This window comes from Chionomys nivalis, chromosome 17 (genome assembly GCF_950005125.1).
Source record: "Chionomys nivalis chromosome 17, mChiNiv1.1, whole genome shotgun sequence".
In the NCBI taxonomy this organism is placed as follows: Eukaryota; Metazoa; Chordata; class Mammalia; order Rodentia; family Cricetidae; genus Chionomys; species Chionomys nivalis.
This window is the reverse complement of record NC_080102.1, coordinates 32,518,961-32,536,876: the sequence shown is the minus strand read 5'-3', so window position 1 is coordinate 32,536,876 and position 17,916 is coordinate 32,518,961. Positions and strand designations below refer to the sequence as shown.

General features: G+C 55.4%; 1 protein-coding gene across 7 annotated transcripts in view; it reads right to left on the bottom strand.

The window, feature by feature from the left end:
- Adgrb1 (adhesion G protein-coupled receptor B1) overlaps positions 1-7,843 on the bottom strand; it is a 70,317-nt gene extending 62,474 nt beyond the window's left edge. For 3 of the 7 annotated variants that reach the window (XM_057792438.1, XM_057792437.1, XM_057792439.1), the window contains exon 1: positions 7,372-7,836. The gene's annotated coding sequence lies outside the window, so the exon portion shown is untranslated. Of the gene's footprint in view, positions 1-7,371 lie in introns of all 7 variants that reach the window. The other 4 variants (XM_057792442.1, XM_057792441.1, XR_009058484.1 and 1 more) reach the window with 3 other exon arrangements.
- Positions 7,844-17,916: the final 10,073 nt, after the last annotated feature.

Here is a 17,916-nt window from a genome sequence, read left to right as displayed (position 1 = left end):
TGCCCGCACATGTACACACACACACACTCACAACAATCAGGCCCAGTAACTTGGTCTCCACACCATGCTTCAGGAGTATAGATAGGATGCTGTCAGAGACCCTTCCTTCTCCAGCCTCCGTGTGTCCATCTTTTCTCAAGGCCCTTCCCTAGTCCCAGATCAACAGATCAACCAGGGGCCTGCGCCTTGTGTCCCCTCCCCACCCCAGGCTGCCAATGGCATCCTAGACACCAGCTACAAAAGCCACTCTGTAGTCCTGGGGCCTCTAAACAGTGCCCTCCTGTGTACTAGACGAGGCTGCAATGGGGGAGGGGCAGGCGCCCTGGGCACTGAGGACTGTCTAGGAGACGGGGGGTGGGGGGGGGGGTGGGGGGGGAGTCCTCCTTGTTCATGGTGTTCCCTATATCCCCACTCCCATGGGTCTCCGGGACCTCAGTCACCAGTTGCAGAGGTGGCCTAGTCACCTGGCCCTGACAGGGCCTCTAATGTGGGGTCAAGGCAACCTGTGTGAAGTCCTCAGGACTCAGGGCCAGAGAGGGCCAAGCATCTGTGAAACCCTCCCCCTTCCCGGAGGTACAAACATAAAGAGGGGGTATCTACATGGCTTGCTCCCCACCCATGGCCTCAGGCCCATTTGCCTGGTGCAGCCAGGGCCAGCAAGGCCTCTTGAAGCTCCACTCACAGCAGAGAAGTGGGGTGGCCCATGCATCAGTCCCACAAGGGATATGGGGACAGAAGACCCCGAAACAGAAGCAGGAGTCACCCAATTCATCAGCCCCAGTAGGTCACTCCTCACCATGACACAGGAGTAATTCAGGGGATGTGGCTGGAAACCAGACTGAACTGCCAGGAGGAAAGATCAGACAGAACATGGGGCCACTCTGACAGTGTCTGGAGGGGCTCTGCCCAGGCCCAGCCCTTCTCGAGGCCAGTGCACAATCCACCTTGACTTGGATTATCTAGAGAGAGCAATACAACAATCACCTCCATCACAGGGAGGATGAATAGCCCTAGGTTCCTTGGGAAGGAAGAGACTCTGTTCCCACTGTTCACTGCACCTTGACCCCTGCCTTGCTGCACCCCTTCTTGTCCAGTACCCATCACCTCAACCCACCTGCCACCGAAAGCACTCCATATGCCAAACTCCCTTGGCCTGTGCCCATAACATGCCTTGGTCCTGCTGCTCAGGCCCAAGAAATCCAGGGCAGGTCTGAGGCTATGGCAGACAAGTGGGGCTCCTGCTGGCAGAGCTCAGGTGCTAAGTACGGGAGAGGGGGCGATGGTCTTGAGCCAGGACCTTTGGCAAATTTCCTAAGTGGCCACTCCTCTCCAGCTGCAACAGGAGTCCCCCTTTTTTGTTGTTGTTGTTGTTGTCTATGCTGTCCCCTTTTTTCCCAACATTTCTTTTGAAAGCCAGCTGTATTTTTGATACTTTTCAAAATTTTATTGAGCTATACATCACCTTCTTAAGCTAGTGCTCAGAGGGGAATGTAAGAGGAGACTATGTCCTGGAAAGCAGGCCCCACCCACCCCAGCCACCTCCAAGGGCAACTAGCAGCAGCTTTCTTGGGAGGACAATGCAGAGGAAGAGAAGAAATGTTCTCCAGACGGGCAGCTAAGCACCGAGGAACGAAGATGTGTGTGCTTGGCGTGTGTACATTAGTACACGAGTGCGGGTAGGGCATGAGTCACACAGCGTATGGGTGCACCTACGTATACGAGGATGTGTGTCTGTATGTATGTGTGGACAGTGAGGGCTTGCTCCCTGAGTGATAAATTTGTGAGCCTGCTCATGTGAGAGTATTGTGTATGCTGTGTGCATGTGGCTTTGTGAGTGTGCTGTGTGATAATGCACATGACATTGTGTGTAAGTCCAAGTGGGCAAACACAGTATGCCGAACAGTACATATGAGTGGCCAAGTGTGCGGGAGCAAGGAGCACAGGTATGCACAAGTCCGTGGCATGTAGGGGCAAGGTTGTAATCATGGGGGTCAGTGTGCTATGGTCATAGAAGGATGCTGCCAAGCCATCAGCATGGTGACCTGGACTGCATGACGATTGGGGTCTCAGGTTGGGTAGCAGGAGCATGTGGAAGACAGGCAGGGCACAGACTCAGGGAGCTGTCTCCCCAGTACTGAAGCCATATTCTTTCCCACTCAGATTCTGAAACACTTAAATGAGCTCCCAGAGGCCCAGGTCACCAAGCCTGGTCTTCTACCTTCACTTTGGGCACCTTGTTAGCCCATGTTCTGCCAATCTCATTCTGACCAACCCCTCGCCAACCCACCATGACAGGATAGTGGCTGGTCTAAAGTCACAGTGCCAACAAGCCTGGTGAGGTTCCCATTATGTGACTTTTGGCCTACTATGGGTACTGGGGCATGGGAAAGTCAGAGCATGGATGTCAGTGGGTAGGCCTGGGATTTGGGGCTCTTCCGTCAGCATCCCCACATTTAAGCTTGTCAAGGTCAGCCATGAAGGTCCAGGCTGCCCTCAAACGGCCTGAGGAATCCCAAGGGCCATACCTTGGAACCCTTCCTCTAACTTTCTGTCACGTCCATGCCTTTCAATCCAATGTCCCAGCTGAAAGTCAATCCCCCACAGTGGTTGGCAGCCAGGTCAGACATGCACGAGGGCCTTGCCATCCTTTGCCTGGGCTCTTCTTAAGGTCTAACCTTGCCTCTAAGCTCCCTAGACCCAGCCTGGCTGAGTCAGAATGTCACTTGTCCCTGGAAAGGACCAATGGGCTCAGAAGATCAGCACCCGCAGATTGACAGCAGCTTCAGGCCCTATAGTAGCCAGGCTGAGGGGTTCCCCATCACTCTTGACCTAGCATGGACCCATAGACCTCCTGGGAGTGAGAAGTTAGGTGGTAGGCAAGTTGGGAACCGAGGGGTTGAGGGGCGATGGTGTGGGACAGTGGTGGGCACTTGTGTGAAGGCATGAAATGGTAGGGGCGCTGCATGAGGTGAGATGAAGAACTCCAGAGACCGATATGATGCCATCTGATGATGACCAGCGGTGAGGAGGGAGGGGAGGGGACAAGGGGGTGAGTGTGTGTCTGGGTTGTGTAATGCTAACAGTCAGTCTGTCTGACAGAGGGTGCAGGAAGCCAGAGGCATGTTCTTCCCCAGCCTGGATATTCTGGGAAAGAGTAACATGGATCTTCCCAACCATCAGTTTATCTCTGGAACCTCGTAGCAATCCCCCCTTACACACAGGCACATGTGAAGTAAGTTCCACTTGCTGTGTTGCTTATGCCAACATGAGTCCCAGTGATCCCACAGTGGGCACATGGTTTGGGCAACGATGTGTGAACCCCTACCCCACCCCCGCCACATGTCTCTTTGTGAAATATTTGTGTCTGTTGCACACTGGCACATGGACTACTTTGGGTCACATCAGCCTAGGCACTCTCCTGTGTGACAAACTTACCTGTACCTCCTGTGTCATGGCAACCAGAAGTGTGGCAGCCCCATACAATAGAGCATGCATTTTGTCTCTTGATTGGTGTCCCTGAGACCCAATGTCCAAAGGCATAGCCACCATTTCTTTGGCATGTCTATCAACCCAAGTGACCAAGTGTCTATGGATGGCCCTCAGATGCCTCCTAGCTTCAGCATACAGGGCAAAGCCCTTAGGGTTCTTGGGTTCTGTTCTTTGCTTTCCCCCTCAGTTTCTGTCTAGCCCTCACACCTGAACTCATACTCCCAGGGTCCTCTCAAATCTTTCTGATCTTATCTTTGCTTTTCTCCTGTTCTGAGGCTTTCGAGTTTGGGCACTCCTAGGACTCCCCTAGGGAAGCTACACCTCTGGGTTATCTCAGGCCCTAGGACTTTGTCAGGCCCCTGTCCTATATTCCCACTAAGCCAAGCACTTGTGTTGTGTATGTTGAGGGGGAGCTGTTTTTGCTCTCACTTATACTTCTAGCATTTTTGTATGATGGGCAGGCACCCTGGTGTTTGGTGTGCAGCATTTCCTCTGTATGTTTGTGGGCTGTGCACAAGGCCCCAGAGGCCCAGTCTTTACCCGGAATTCACAGTTTAAGCCTTGGTGCAGCTGTACCCCAAGTGGCACAAGGGCCATAAGGGTGGACATTCAGGCATAGTGGGGTTCACAGAACCCTTCAGGTCCAGACTTGCTTGGGGAGGGAGGGTGCTAGAGCCCCTTTCATGTAGAGGGAGTACATGCACACAAGTGGAAAGCTGCATGCAAGCATACATAACATGCAACCTGCAGACTGTCCCACACGCACGTGCATCCGTTGGCACATATGTACACGTGCCCACAAACACAGTCATGCCTGTGCACTGCACACACAGGCCAGGCGAGTTTGGGAGAGGGTGATGCAGGCTCAGTCTGAAACACCAGATGCGTCATTGGCTCTGGCTGCGGGAGCCAAGGGACAAGAGAGGGCAGCTGGGGGTTGCCCAAGATGGGGCCTGGAGCTTGGGTCCGCGGCGGAGGAGACGGAAGGGGCGGGCAGGGCCGGCGCGGCGCGGCGCAGCGCAGCGCGGGCGCCCTCTCTTGGTCGTTCGCGACAGCGCGCCGGGCCCTCCCGCCCTCCACCACCGCAGCCCGGCGCCGGTCGCCTGGGCCTGGAGCCCGCGGCATCCCCTGGGGACTGACTCCGCGTCCCCAGACCCGTTCTGGGGAGGCAGAACTGGGCCAGGCGGGCAGCCAGGAGACCAGGACTCCATAGGAGGTTGCCCAGGCCCCTGCCGGTCGCCGGGCCCTGCTTGGGGCCCGCTGCTCCCTGGCCTAACCGCTGTGTCCGCAGGCGCAGAGCCGCCTCGGAACCCGGCTGGTCTAGACGCTGCAGACCCAGCACACTGCGGACCCGGAACGTCGGATCTCTGGATGGGTGCGAGGGGTCGGGGCGTTTCAAGAAAATAATGCGCGTTCCCATTTCGCGGTCTCAGCTACCGAGGCCCAAGAGCCTATGAGCAAAAGAAGGGTCTTGGAGGGCTCTGCAACTTGGCGGCGGCCCCTCCGCGGCTCAAGGTTCATAGGAGTGCGGTATGAAGCCGAAGGCGACGAAATCGCCTCCTCTCCGCCCCCGCTCGGGATCGAGGCGGGGACAAGCGTCCTTCTCTCGGTTCTGAGGCAGCAAACTCCCTGCTCGCTCTCCCAGCGCGTCGCGCATCCGCGCGTCTCCCTGGCGCATCCCTTGGCCTTGGGGCTCTGCCCCGGCCTCCCGGGCTCCGGAGCTACCCCGCCGGTCTCCAGTCCCCAGATCGAGGCGCAACAAGTCTGAAGGCAGTGCTGAACAGCTGCGAGCAAGGGGAGAGGGAGGGTGCAGGGCCCCGCACCGGGCACTCGGCACTCCGGGATCCCCGAACTCATGCTACGTCCACCTCTCGGGACCGAAAGGTGGCGGCAGGCTCGCGGGACTGACTCGGCGGCTACCCACTCCCCCTTCCAAGGCCCCAAATCTGCGCGCTCGGGGACGCGCCCAGGAGCTTCTGCCCCCTCCTTTGCCTGCTTGACCTTGCTTGGGTACTCAAAGCCAGACCCTACGGGCACCCCGGTGGCATCCGAGCGCAGAGTTTTGAGGCCACCCGCGATCTGGAAGGGAACAGCTACCTTCTCGACCTCCCTTGCTGCCGCGGCTGCTGGAAGGGTCTCAGAGAAATGGAAGGCTTGAAGGTTCTGGGAGATGTTACATTTGCTTTCTCGGATCCCAAATGCGGGATACCGCCTCTCAGATAATGAAAACGACCCCAGCCTTTCTCCCCACGCCTCCGCCTGCTGTTTGTGCCCCTGCAGTAGCTCTCACGAGGAGGGGCGTGTATTTGTGGCTACAGAGCAGGGCGCAGAGGGTCTCCTTGGGTCTCCAGAGTGGAGGAGACACGCAGACCTCCCAACCCCCTCCCCAACACGTATTCCAAGTGGCTCCTCTGGGGCGGGAGTGCGCGCCCCGTGCCCACCCACGCGCCTTCATGCCTTTCAACTCCCTCGGAGTTGCCGCTAAGGAATCTGCACCCCAGACCCAAGGGAGAGGAACATGATGGGGACTTCGGGGAGGGAAGGGGCGCTGAAGGAGTGTATTAAGGTTGGTCTAGTCCTAGCCCGGTCCGCGCGCTCCGAGAAACTTGGAAACCCAAAATAAAAGTGGAAAGGGTAAGGGTGCCCAACAGGCCCGAGAGGGTGCTAGGCTGGTGCAGCTCTCTGGGTTGCCTGGGAGTGACCAAGCAGGAGTCACCGCGGCCAGGCGGAGGGACCGGAGCAGAGCCGCAGCCTCGGACCAGCCCTCGAGCCACCTCGCTTCGCAGCGATTTATCCACTACGCCGCCCCTCTCCCTAGGTCTGGGATGCTTTCTACCCAGCTTAAGCTGTACAGAGGACCAGGGGAAAGGGCTCCCGGCAGGATCCACAGCCCTCGGCCTCTCAGGAGGGGGCGGGGGCCGTGCTCATTCCTCGAGGCAGCGGCACGCAGCTCCGAAAGAGCGCAGCGGCAGCGGAGGCTGGTGGCCTCTGCCCACTGGAGAAACGCAACCGGGAGTGCTAGGAGCCCAGCCCCACTGCTTCGGTTGTTGAGGGCAGCGGGCCGACCTAAAGTTCAAGGCAGCCTATCTGCTTCGCCTATCCAACCGAACAGGAAAGAACACCGGGAGGGAACAAGCTGGGGCGTTTGCGTGTGTCAGTTGTGATGGTGGGGGCACGAGGATAGCCCTTTTTCCTAATTTGGAGATAGGCCTCCGGGGGTCTCCTCTCTCAGCCATTGTCGGGGCTGTAGGTGAGAACTGTGAGGGGGAGTCTGGGGGCTTCTCTGCCTGCCTCCAGCTCTGTGCCTGGGGTGGGGGAGATGCAGCGGGGCCCTATAATAATGTAACGGGCTCTGGGCAAGACCAGGGAATGGGGGACACATCGGGTTTTCTCTCGCGAGCCTCCTTGGGCCAGCATAGGGAGCCAGGCGGGGCTCCCTTAGACCCATGTCAGCATCTGTGTGTCGGGGCGCCGCGGGAACGCCTTCCCCAGCGCGCCCCGGGTCTATGCTGGTGTTAGAGCAGGGGGTCCTTTCCCTTTCCCGGCCCAGCCTGCCAGATTGGCCCGGCTCTGCCTGGTGAGGATGAGGGGGGAGGTGAGGAGCACCATGAAGCCTCTCCCACGTCCAGGGCGCCCCCTCCTCAGCCCGCCCAATGCGGGAGCGCAGGGACCTGCCAGATTCCGTTGCCGCCGCTGGAGGAGGAAGGGGGCTGGGGGGGGGGGGGCTTGTTCAAACTCCCAAGCTCCAAGCCCAAACCTGGGTGCTGCGAAGCCCCAAACGGCGAAGTTGGGAAGTCCTGTAGGCCACCCTTCCCCCGACCACCTCCCAGCACAAGACGCCCCCTCTCGCCGCGCCCCCACCCCCGCCGAAGCCTTTCTTACCTTCCCCAGCAGTAGAGGCCCCGCGGGCTAGGACTTGATCCAGCGACTTGCAAAGCCCCCGGAGCGCACCGCGTCGCCAGCGGCCGAGCAGCGCGCCCGACCCGAGGCTACTGTCGCTGCCGCCCCCGACCCGCTCCGGGCCCCGCCGAGACGTTCCCAAGAGCGCACCCGGCGGGCGCTCGCAGGCTCCTCCCCACCCCCTGCCTGGCGGAGCCCCCCGGGCGCCGGGAGGGTCTGGATGCCCGGGCTGCAGGCTATGCGGGGCGCGCGGGCCCGGAGCCGGGTTAGGACGCGGCGCGGACGCCTGTGCCGTTGGCTTGCCCGCTCCGCTCCCTCTGCCGGAGCCACCGCCAACGCCGCGCCTGCCGCCGCCGCCGCCTGCGCCCGCCGCTCCCTCTCCGGCCGCGCCGCCGCTCCGGTCCTCTTGCCTGCCCGGCTCTTCTCGCCTTTTTTCCCCCTTCCTGGGGGGGGGGGGGGGAGCCGAACGGAGCCGGGGGCGGGGCGGCGCGGGCAGAAGGAGGAGGATGCCGAGGACGCGGGGAAGGAGGAGGAGAGAGGCAAGCTGCTCCCCCGCCCGGCTGCCGGCGCTCCCCAATCTCTCGCTCTCTGAAACTGGATCCCGAATCGGGAGCCAGAGACTGCATTACGGATTACATCAGGCTTTATAGAGCTTCCAGATCACACATTAGAGGGGGAGCGCGAGCGGGGGGCGGGTTGGGGGAGGGGAACGGGATCGCGGAGAAGGGGTGCGACACACAGGCGCGCGCACCTAGGACAGCCGGCTCCTGCCCCACGCAGCAGGAAAGCCAAGAGTTGGGACTGTGCTCTCTTCCAGCAGGGGAGTGACTGCATCCATCTGGGTGACAGGTGATGGTCCAACAAACGGATGGATGGAGAAGAGGAGTTAGGGGCTGTGCACAGACCTGTAGGTGTGTGGGTGGAGGCAGGTGAGTGTAAGTAGAGGCTGGTGGGAGGGTGGATGAATGGACAGGTAATGGTCAGGATCGGTGGAATAGTGGAGGTGGGTGAGGGTGAGTAGGAAAAGTGGATTTGGTTGGTGGCACTAGGGGGAGGCTTACATAGATGGGTGGGTCATGCAGATGGGAAGGATGATGCATGCATAGGTGGATGAGTGGGTGGGTAGGTTGGGATGAGTGATGGGCAAAGAGATGGAGTCAGAGGCAGGGACTGGGGCCCTTCCAAGAACAGGGGTGAGGCGCTGAACTGCTTCAATTGGGTCTAATGGGTCTAGACTTACCTAGGAGAGGACCTTGTGTCCTGTGATGCTGAGGAGAGGGGTGCTAGCCAGGGAGAGAGCCAAAAGGAGGTGGGTTTTAAATTGACCCTGCTTGCCAGTTTCCATCTATGGGTGGAGATGGGCCTCTTCAGCTGCCGTGTCTTCCTCTGTTAGGTGCCCAAAGGGGCCCCTCTAGCAGACATACTCAACCTACAGCCCACCAGCTCCATGCATCCTAGGATAGCGATGAGTGTGACCCTACACATTGATGGACTACAATGTCACATTCCAGTCAAAAGACTGTTGAAGCTGGGCAGTGGTGGTGAATGCCTTTAATCCCAGCACTTCGAGGCAGAGGCAGGTGGATCTCTGTGAGTTCAAGGTCAGCTTGGTCTACAAGAACTAGTCCCAGGACAGACTCCAAGGCTACTGAGAAACCCTGTCTCGAAAAACAAACAAAGAAAGAAGGTTGTTAAAAGGTTGGACACCGCTGAGTCTAAACTGACAGCAAGAGTCCCAGAGCCCTGATGGTGTTCACCTCTACCAGGATGCTTCTACACGGAGCCCCTTGCTCCTATTTGTGGTCCATTCTGAACCACAAGTACAGGATCCACTACTTTCCACACTCTCCATCTGAGCAGACCACTGGTACCATTGCTACTCAATATCACCTCTCCCCCAGGGCCACTGCCAACAACACAAAATCGCAACCCCTGGGTGTCAGCACTCACACTGCTGTCCCGTAGCCCCCACCAAACCCGCTGATCAGTGTCCTCCATCAATGTCATAGTGGTCATTCTTGCTACGCCACTGTGTGTGTGTGTGTGTGCATGTGCGTGTGTGTGTGGGGGGAACCTCAAGCCAATTAGGTTCTCAAGCACATTGCACGTGTCACTCTGTACACACCAGTTACTCCTGCAAGGCCTCAACTTGTAAGGTGTCCTGAGGGACTGATAGCAGGGCCACATCAAAGTCTAGCAGGTCCTTTCCAGTCCATCCTGTTCATCAGGACCATATCCATGTAGCCTCCTTGGGAAAAGGCTTTCTTCCCAAGGCGTTTGAAATCACAAAAAAGAGGTGCTGTCCCTGGTGTCCTCTGATAGCCATCATCTGTTCTTGCCTCTTAACTTTCCAGTCTCTATAGGTTAGTCCTGCTTTGGTCTTCTCGCTGCAGTAGCAGCCCGTGGTCACCAGGGGGCCTCTGATATCAGGCCAAGAGGCAGCTAAGCAGCAGAGAGGCTGTGAGACAGGATCTAAGCGCTTTCTACACTTGTTTCTTGCTGATGGGGGAGGGCAGCAGAACTCCCCAACAGGGATTTGGCATCTGCCCTGGAGGCTCCTCGGGCAAGGCTGAGACTCCCTTGAACTGTGCCATCAGGGTAAAGTGGTCTTTCCTCCCAAATTGGGGCTTTTGGGTAGGGTGGGTAGGGGGATAAGGCGTCTAACCTTCCTTCCCTGGGAACCCATTCTTGCCCCACTGACCTGCTGCTTTCAGCAATTCCCCCTCACCCAAGCTTCCGATCCAGAATACAGATGGTGCAAGGTAAGACCTCAGCTGGGTACCCCTACATCTCTGCAGACGAGAGGAATGTCAGAGGCAGGGAATGCCACCCTGAAGCATTTGTGAACCAACCCAGCTGCAGCCTCAGTGGTCACCCATCCCCTTGTCATCCTCATCCCCCTTTCCCCAACACAAGAGACTTTAAGTAATTCCTCCAGCCAAACTGCTTCAGGATCCTACAACTCTATTCCAGGGGATTTGCCAGCAGTTTACAACCAGTAGCTCTTCCCCCAATACCTACACTAGCCTAGACCCACCAGGTGCTGGTCCATGCCCGAATCTATTTTCTTCCAAGGGTGAGGCCCTTGCTGAAAAGCCCTGAATGCTTAGAACTGATGATCTAGTACCAAGCAATCCCCATGCAGCTGGACCCCAACCAGGAGTCTCCTCATGCAGCCAGAGAGCATGAGACTCTTGGTACTTCTAAGCCACATCCACGGCAGGAAACTGACTCTGAACTACAGTTAGACTCAACCATGGCATTACACTCACTGACCCGAAACTCTCCTCACAGCCTGAACTCCGACCCTGGTCACACACCAAACCCTTGCCCTATTCACAGACTTGAGTCCTGAGCAGGACTCAAAGGCTGCATAGAGCCCTTACCCTGTTCATGAACTGAACCCTGACCCTAGTCAGCCTGAGTCGTGATCCTGCAACATACTGAGTGTTGATGCCATTATGCATCTACAATGATAATGTCTTTCCAGTCAGGTCACAAGATGCTGTCATTCAACAACTCAGCAGGTGTAAACCCCTACCCTCTGCCAGCTCTGTCTCCCCCATACCCTGTCCCCCCCCTACACACACACTGAGCTCAGCCTTAAAACCTCCATAATGTGAAAACATCAGAGGGACCGATGCTAAGAGCAGGGTTTTCCTAGCTCCCTCATCAACAAGGTTCTGAACTCTGAGATTCTCTTCCAGGAAGCCTCCCTGGCTTCCTCGTGTGCTCCAGGCGTTTCACAGGCACCTTTGTCTCTGCCAGCCACCAGTCACCTTAGATTTTGCAACCTTCTTGGTCCTTCTGGCCAAAGGCCTCAGATTATGCCTGGGCCCAGAGAAAGGTGGTGACAGACTCTCCAGAAAAGGCTCTGAACCCTGAGGCCATCCAGGGCTAATGGCAGCTAAGACATACCAAGGGTCTCCAGGAACAATTGTCCAACTTCTCTGTTTCTATGATACATCTTAAAATTCTTTCTTCATCTCTGCTACCACCAGCCCAGGGCAGAGGCAGACTGGGGCCACAGGGGTGCTTGCTGGGGCCATCCCTACTCAGGTAAGAGCAATTCCTAGGAGGTGGTCACCTTGCAACCCCCATCTCAGGGTTTGGGCAGTAAGTGCGGAGGCAAGAGTCTGGCCTTTGTGGCCCCACCCTCCCAGCTCCACTGCCTCACTCCCAAGTTCCCAACCTCAGATCCCAGGGTAACAAAGGCCAAAGAAGACCCGTTCTTTGGGTCCCAGCATCAAGGGAAGCGTCTGCCTCTAGATGGACATGGTCCCACTGTGACGGTGACAGCTCCTGGTGTCCACTCTGTCTGGCATGCCCCACGTGCCACAGAGGCTACAAGCTGGAAATGTCGCCTGTGGCCTGAGGATAGAAATTCATTTTCCTGACTTTCAGTTCATTTAAATTTAAACAGCCACATGTGTCACATCGCTGGTGCCTGCTGGACTAGTGTTCCGGCTGGCACTAACCCTATGGGACCCCCTTCTCACAGGGCTGCAGGACAGAGACCTGGCATTTATCCTATCTCTACCCTATCTCCATCCTATGACTTCAGGTGGCTGAGCAGGAGCAGCCCCTAGGTCTTTTCCCTCTTGCATCAGGACCACCAGGTAAGGAAATGACATCTTAATGAGTCTCACAGTCAGCTGGGCTGTGTCCTGACTCCTCTGTTTTCCAATCCTATGAGTTCAGGAAAGTTTTTCACTTTCTCTGTGCTTGATCGTCTCCATCTGCAAACAAGGATAGTAGTGATGCATGCATCCCTGTGTGATCTTTGACAGGACCAACTGAGCACATGGGTTCTCTGGTCTAAGTATGTGAGTCCAGGAGAGGGGCTGCTCCAGAGAGCTGCAGGTCTCTGATTCGTACACAAAGCCCTCCTGTCTGCCCGACTCAGACAGGTCCTCTGAGCAGCAGACATAACTGCAGCAAATGGCCTTAGTCTACTCTCTCTTCCAGCCTAATCCAGACTCCCTGCCTCCACTCACCTCCAGATCTTGGAACTGTGACTCCCCTCCTGGTTAATGCCCAGCCCCATAGACCACCCCCTTGGTAGAGTCTGAACATCCCGGGGGGGGGGAAAAAAGGAAGTGGGCAAAGAATTCCCCAGGGCTCCAGCATTTATTTATTTACTTACTTACTTATTTATATTTGGGGGGCCCTGGCCCTCAGGAGCTTGCCCTGCATGGCCCAAATGCCGTACTTTAGCCTTGCATGAATAACACCCTCATGGCTCTTACCTCCTTTATGAAAGACTCAAAGAAGCCAGGGCTGCCTGCCCCAAGTCCGAGGATTCAGGGTTCCTACAGAGTACCGGGCCTGGAAAGATTCGGACAGGATATGTGCTTCCAAGGGTGCCTTGGCTGGGGCACTCAATGCCCAGAAGGTTGTGTTTGGGCTTCTAGGGAGAATAACTAGTCCTGACCAGAGCTCCACCCAATCCATGTCTGTTCGCTGGCCCGCTGCCCTTGTCAAGCTGAAGAGGTGACATATTTTTGCACATTGGGAAAAAAGTCAAGGAGGGGAAGGTCCTGGGTGGGATCAACAATGGGTTCTTATTGACCAGGACTCTGGCAGGGAGGAAGACAAAGGAGGAGAAATTGCACGGACACTTGTTGGGGGGACGGGGGCAGTGCTCTGAGACATTTCTCCCTTGGCCACTGGCAGGCTCTAGGCCAACTGCCTTTTCAACAGGTCCTACCCAGACTAGGGGTCCCCAGGGCATAGACCCTCTCCAAGGGGTCGGGGCTACCAGGTGTAGTCGTGCCCTCCCTGGAGGGACTCAGTATGTGTATAACCCGAGTGACCCCTCTCCATGCTTCAGGACCTGCTCCACCTGCCCCGAGGAGTTCGAGCTATTTCCAGCCAGTCCCTGTCGCAGCTCTCACAGTGCAAACCAGGTGTGATCAGCGGGTTTTCCCAACACCCCTCAGGGCCCAGGCACATTGAATGCAGGTCAGGGAGAGGCAAGGTGACAAATGCCTAGGCCTCCTGGGAGTGTGCTGGGGGGGAGGGCCTGGGGCCATAAAGGTCCCTGCAAGTGGTGAGGCCTAGACATATGTTCTGGAGGGTTCCTCGGCAACTTCAGTAGTCTGTCTGTCTTGTTTACTTTCTCCTTCTGTCCTCACACAGCTAGGAGAGGTGGCAGGGAAGGGCCTCCCCTTCCAACGTGGGTAGAACTGCAGTCAGAGAGGGGGTATGATGACTGCCCAAGGTCACACAGCCAGGGTCTAGGAGAGACTCCAGAGCTTGCACTCTGAGTCATGTATTTGTCCTTTGAAGGAGGTCTTCAAGACTGCTGGGGCAGAATGGGAAGGAGGAGAAATGTTCCAGGGAGAGCAGGAGGCACTTCAGAGAGCTGTTCCTAGCCTATGCAGCAGCCGCTCAGAACATTGACCCTCTTCCTAGAAATTAGCTGTGTGTGTGTGTGTGTGTGTGTGTGTGTGGTGCTAAGGGTGGAACCCAGGGCTTTGTGCATGCTGGACGGGTACTCTACCACTGAACCACATCTCCAGGTTCCTAGAGTAAGTTCTGACCTTGTGACTGTCTGAGTCTGGGCACTGGTCACATACTTATCCCTGGTTATTTACCGATCCCTGTCCATAGACCAAACTCTGCTTCATGTTCATTAACTGAGCCTTGACTCTTGAATGCATGCTGATTCACACTCTTCCACTAATCTCTAATTTCTCATTACTGATTAAGATGGTGTACTGATCCCAGATCTCTGGTTGTATAGTCACCTTGATATCTAAATCTGGGCACCTATTTAGAATTATTGAGCTCCAAATGCAGGTTATTTATTGGTCCAGGATCCCTTGTCCTCACTGCTGTCGCAGCCCGAAGATAGGCACCCACTGCGGTCATACAGCTTATCATTTTTGGGCCTGGCATCTTGCCCACACTAGGCAACCTTTCACCCTGGTTCCTAAAGCTGAGACTGTGGGCTTCAAGGCCTCTACAAACAGTTGCCCTAGCTACCCCTTCAGACCCCACATCTGGGCTTGGTGAACTCCCAGGAATATGGATTGCCAAGCCAGTTCTTGTTGGAGGGAGTTTAGGCATTTAATAAACAGCACAGTGAAAAATCAATACAGGCAGAAAGAGAGGTCTGGGAGCCAACAGGAGCAGGCTGGAGGTGGGCCTGGTTGATTCTGTGTGCTCACCTGCTCAGCCTTGGCATTGCATGGGTTGCCGACGTGTGCACTGTCAGTCAGCCTTCCGTGGCCACAGGCCTCCTTTCACCCGCATTGGCACAGCTGTGTGATCCTCACCTACACAGTGACCTAGGTTGTCATAGAAGACTGTCCACACCACTGGGGAAGCCACGTTGTCTCCCACAGTCTAGGCTGAGCCCTAGCCCTACAGTTCACCAAGAGATTGTGCTGTCTTCAGCTGTCCTAGATGGGAGCTGGTCTGGGCATTCCAGATCATAACACAGCCGCCTGGGTGGCAGCTAAACAGACAGAGGTGGGCACAGTCTCCACCCTAGGGTTTTTCAAAGAGAGGGCTTAAGCATGAGGCTTGGGTATGTGACAATGGTCAGGGTAGGGCTCCAGAGTCATCTGCCAGAGGAGGGGTGTAGTGCATCTATATCCATCTGCAATGCCTGGGTCAGAGAAATGCCCTGGACCTCAGCACTCATGGGAAGTCCTTTTCTTCAGCGGACCTGTGGCTTTCTGTTTCCATCTACCCTCCCCCTGCTGGCCTGGGTTGAGGCAGCCTAGGTCCTCCATGTACTAATGATCCTGACACTGAGACCCCGCCATATATAGATAGCACCCACATAGGGTCTCTTTGTTTCTGTTAGAGATAGGAAATTAAGGGTAGGTTGTGATAGGGAAATTGAGGGTATGTTGGGGGGAATAGCTTTAGGTACTGGGTTGAACCATGAACCTCTGCTTGCCCTACACATTCTTTTTTCTCCTCCCCACATTTAACAGGGAGACCTCTCCTCAAATTGGCCTTATAGTAGTGTGTGTGACCATACCTGCAGGGACACCCATTAGAGGTCTGGCACGACTGAGACACCCCTCTGCAAAGGCACGGCTTGGGTGAGGTCCCCTATGAGGGCCACAACCCACAGACTCATATCCTTCCCCTTGCTGGCAACCCTCGGTCCTCTTACATTTAGAAGATGTAGGGTTGGGGTGAGGGGCTAAGACTCAAAGAACTGACTTTTCTAAGTGAAACACAAAGAACCAGGGGACCCTAGTGCCTCCCTGTGGGGTCTCTCCATCCCCAGACCTCTTCTCTTCCACAGAATTGCACTTTTGTCTAGGTAGTTGTGTGGTGGTAGCATCTGACTTTTCCACCCCCATCTCTAGGGCAGAAAAGGGAGATGGAGGGTGAGCCAGAGCCAGAGTCAGAGCCAGAACCAGAGGAGTGTAGAGCCTGGAAGGACAGGCCAGGGTGGAGAGGTGTTGGGCTGAACTTCACATGCCGAGGTCCCCAAGGACATGACCTTACCTCAGGTTGAGGTAGTGAGATGAGTTTTCACTGAATCAGGGAAACAGGGCAGGTTCTGGAAGGGTGGCCAGCAGATGCTGAACTGGGGTGCCTGCAAGCTGAGCCCCACGAAAGACCAGCAGGAGGGAGACGTGTATAAACAAGACTCTTTCCTACAGCCCACCAGTCGTCTTGGTGCCCTCACCCTGAACTTCCAACCTCCAGAACTGTGAGGCCATGAGGTTCTGTGGTTTGAGTCTCCAGTGTGGGTATGAGATCCCAGTGATTGGCATGGGACATCTACCTAACAATCTCATTGGTCAGAAGTGGACACATGACCACAGGTGGCCCATCTCCTGAGAGAGTCACTCCTTTGGCTGGACCAAGCATAGTTCATCCCTAGGTGAGCACTGTGGTGGAAAAATCAACCAGGTATGAGATACCCCTCGTTTCAGGAGGCCAGAGGGCCCAGAAATACCTCCCCACTCTAGGCAAGACGGTGATTGACAGTAGGACTGGGCTGCCAGAAGTTTGGGTATCTAAAATTTAGAAGACTGAGTGTTTCAAAAATGATGCTGACACTGCTCCCATAGGCAGAAGTGACCAGTGTTTGCCAACTTGGTGTTTCCGTGTGAGAGTACCCGAGAGAACCCAACTTGAAGCAAGAAAGATTTGTGTAGCTTACAATTTCAGAGATTCCAGTCCCTGGCCGGCCAGTTCCAGACCTGTGACGCAAGGTGAGGCAAAGCAGGCACTGTAGGGAAGCTGTTCCTATGGTGGCAACAGAAAGCAGAAAAAACCCCAAGAACCATGCCAGGCACACGAGTCTACCTAGGCTCCACCACCTGCAGCTTCTATCACTTCCCAGGAGCCCATTTGATTGCCAACCAAGCTGTGATGGTGAACAGCAATCTTCGGTTTGTTTGGAATGAGAGGTGCCTCAGAGATTAGCTGAGTGCACTCAGGATATTGGTGATTCTCTGTCGGTGCTTCCTGGCCAGAATATTGTAGGCTGCTCGGCTCCCTCATGGCCTCCACACCACGATGGTATGAGCTATGAGCCAGAATAAATTTGCTTCTCTCTGAGTGTCAGGTATCTTGCCACAGTGACAAAGCATCCAAGGTACCATCAGTGATGGTCAGAATCCTCGGTATCCAATCATGTCTCTGAAGCCATCAACACATATGTCCATGGGGGGCACTTTAGGGCCAAGCTGTAATAATGGCCTGGGCACTGTAGTTTCGCTCACGTGCGGAAGCACTCATGTTCAGAGCCCCTAGCACGTAGCAGGCATGGTGGTGTACACCTTTAATCCACCTAGCATTCAGGAGGCAGGTGGATCACTGTGAGTTCGAGGCTAAGCTGGTCCACAGACTGAGTTCCAGAACAGCCAGGGCTACAAAGAGAGACCCTGTCTCAAAAACAACATGAAATAAAAAACCAAAAAACAGAAACAGAGTCCTTGGAGCAGCCAGGTGAAAATGTGAGCTCCCATGTGGAAACAGCACTTTCTAAACAGGAGTCCAGCTAGTCAGGCAGTGCTATCAACTGACAAATGGAACCTCCTGACCTTAAAAAAGTGCTGCACGGCAAAAGAAGGTATGTAAGGAAACAGCCTACAAGGTGAGAGAAAACCTTTGCTAGTTATGCATCTTCCTGAGGATTAATATCTAGAAAGAATTAAAAAACCCAAGCATCGAAAATCCAAACAATAGACGTTTTAATGAGATGAGATGGTTCTCAAAAGATGAAATACAGCCAGGCGGTGGTGGCACACACCTTTAATCCCAGCACTTGGGAAATAGAGGCAGGTGGATCTCTGTGAGTTTGAGGTCAGCTTGGTCTACAGAGTGAGTTCCAGGGCAGCCAGGGTTATGCAGAGAAGAAACCTTATCTAGAAAACAAACAAACAAACAAAAACCAAGCTAAACAACAACAAAAAGCAAAGCAAACAAACAAACAAAAAACCCTACATTGAGAGTTACTCTTACTCCGGTCAGAATGGCAGGCACCAAAAAAACAAATAACAAATGCTGGCACAGATTTGAGCAAAAGGAAACCCCTATATA